Below are 2,879 nucleotides of genomic sequence, written 5' to 3'. Positions count from 1 at the left end.
AATCATAAGGTAACATGAGAGTAAGACTAAACTAAACATTTAGCTGAATTAAAGACAGACCGCAAAATATCTGTATATACATATACATTTACCCATTCAAAAAATCTGTATATCTGTATATACAGATTCTTGGTTCAAAAACTGCTAAAAAATCTTTATGAATACAGATTATTCTGTATTTTTGGCATCCCTGGTCAGCGCTGCAGCGAAAATGGCGAGAAGACCAGCTAGAAAGTAGTAATATGCTCACACAAGTGCGAAGTGAAAGCCGAAGCCGAGAAAACTCTCCGTCAGAGTAGGCTGAATCCACCACCGGGGTTAACCGAGTAGAACGCGACGCTGGGAGTTAAATGGCTCACAAATTGGAGAGACGATCAGCGCACTGGAAGCGCCAATTAGCTGAGGTAAAGTGAGGTGCGCAATGCACGGCCCCCTCCGAAGTAATATGACAAGTGGTTCCGGGGGAAAAGGGCAAGGCGTCCAAGGAGGTTTTAGTGCGGTAAGAATCCCACACACCGTGTCACCGCGACTGTGCGCCCAGTCATCAAGTGGTGACACGATGAACTTTTGAAGGTTTCCTCCTTGCAAAAAAAAAGCACACACACGCACACGCGCGCGCGCACACACTGAAAGCTCCAGTAAAACCCAAAATAGTTCAGCGGAGGAACAACCTATCTGGATGCCGCAGCATCTTCTTATAATTTGCTCATGAGCAGAGAATTTAGTTCATTTGAATATAACCTAGACTACGGTTGAACTTGTGTGCTACCATTTGTTCATACAATTTAAAAAGAAATAAAAATTCCCATTGACTTTTCACTTTAAGGGGGGAGTACACTTTGTGTTTTCAAAAAAATGCATTTTTTTTTGGCTTAAAATGTTCCTTGGAATGTTTGCATTAATTTAGAAAAGACTCCAAATCTGCCAGAATATTCCTTACCGCTTTACGAAGCGATTTCCTCAAACATGTACTGGCGCGCTGAGAGAGCATTTTTATCTTTAAACGCGTTTATCTCGAAACGGGGTTTTTCAAACTGGCGTGGGAAATAACTTTAACCAGTTATCATCAAATTTGGATATCGCCTAGATTTTCTTGTTCAGAATTAAATTCTGCTTAGAAATACGTATCCACATTTTCGATTTTGTCAAAAATGGATTTTTAATCCACGATTTTGTAAGCATTTTTAGGGTGAAAAAATGGACTTTTTTTCCTAAGGCCACAACTTTTGAAAAAAATTAATTAAAAAAAAAATCGGAATACGTAATTCTAACCCAAATTTCATTACTAATCAGGATTTTTGATTGATTTATGTTCCAGGATCACATGGAAAGGAGTATTTTCCCACGCCGTTTTCCGACTTCCGCGCGAGGACGCCCGCGCGACCTGGTGCACCGGCCACGGGGAGACGCCAATCGAGTTCAAAAAATACAAATTGTAGTTCGAAGGATGACTAATAAATAGGTTATAACATATTTGCCCTCCCTGAGTGTTTTATTGCTTAAAAAATTAACTAAAATGCCTTACTTTTTGGACGTTCAAAGTGTACTACCCCCTTAAACGGTTGTTCAAAACGCTACGATATGTTATGTCTGACGTTTTGGTCTTTGGCCTTGACCTCATTGATATGAAGATCCCAACCTATGGATCGAAAAGTTGACGATGATAAAACTGTAATCAACAATTTTTCTTAATATGTGTATGTCATCCTCAACCCCTCGTCCTGCTGGGAGCGCCTGACAGATAGAACTGCGAATAATTTTATCAAATCTAATGCTCCGTGCCTTTATGTTTTGAAGATCAGGATAACTTTTGAGGCAAGACAAGGCGTCCTCAACAAGTTTAAGGAAAAGGATTTACTAATTTCCACAACAAGTACAGCAAAACATCTCTTAGACGCCCTTTCTATTCAGAGATAGCAGTAAAAGAAGGATTGTTACCATTTTGGTTCCTGTACCCTATTGATTAACTTCGAGCGAGAAAAACTAGGAAATAGCGAGAGCGAGGAATAGGGTATATGTCCCAAGTAACAATTTGGGTTTTATGAGGGTTCTAGAGACCATGATTTAGACTTGTAGAGTGCTTTAAAACCTCTTCAAAACTTACAATGCTACTTGGGGTGTACTCATTGTGAATTAAATCAGTTTGTCAGTTTCTTGTATTTTAATGTAAATATAATTAAATATGTAAGTCAAATGAAAGACCACTCCCAAACCAACGGTCCAATTAAATATTGTAACCCAGTCACACCAACAAGACATAACACAGAACACGTAACGGAAAGGAGTAAGGATGAAGGTGGGCGTTGGAAACAGGAGAAGGATATGGACAAAGGGTGGTGGAAAAGTGGGAGGGAGGTGGAAATGGGCTTAGGTCAAGGGGGAAGCTACTGGGTCAAACTAAAGAGAAGGTTCTCTTCTACTTCAGCCATTGCGCGAGATAGATCGATCTGTCAAGTTTGTTATAAGTTTTGAAAAGAAGTGAAATATACAGAATCGCCAACAAATACCGGCTAATACCACCGAATACGGATTCAGGTAGGACCCAATTAATAACCCGGTAGCGGTATTTCCAGCCCTAAGACCACCTCTCATATTCCCCTCAGGACCCATTAATTACGGGCTAAACCACGAGGGCGTCCGTTAACACGCCAACACCCGTGTTGCAAGCGTTCATTGGTAATACACCGTCGTAATGACAACCGTCGAGCACCGGCATCCACTGTGAACAGTCCATGCATCCGCCGCCGAAAAATCCCACCCACTGCAGAATCCCGTCATCGCTGGCCAGCACTACAGACACACACACACACACACACTACAGACACCGAAACCGTAAGTAATAAAAGAGTTGAAAATAACGATAAGGTGTTTTGTACTTC

The sequence above is a fragment of the Ochlerotatus camptorhynchus genome, unplaced genomic scaffold, assembly GCF_037179485.1.
Source record: "Ochlerotatus camptorhynchus isolate MF236.1 unplaced genomic scaffold, CSIRO-AGI_Acam_v1.1 ptg000178l, whole genome shotgun sequence".
NCBI lineage: Eukaryota > Metazoa > Arthropoda > Insecta > Diptera > Culicidae > Ochlerotatus > Ochlerotatus camptorhynchus.
This window is presented reverse-complemented; position numbering follows the sequence as displayed.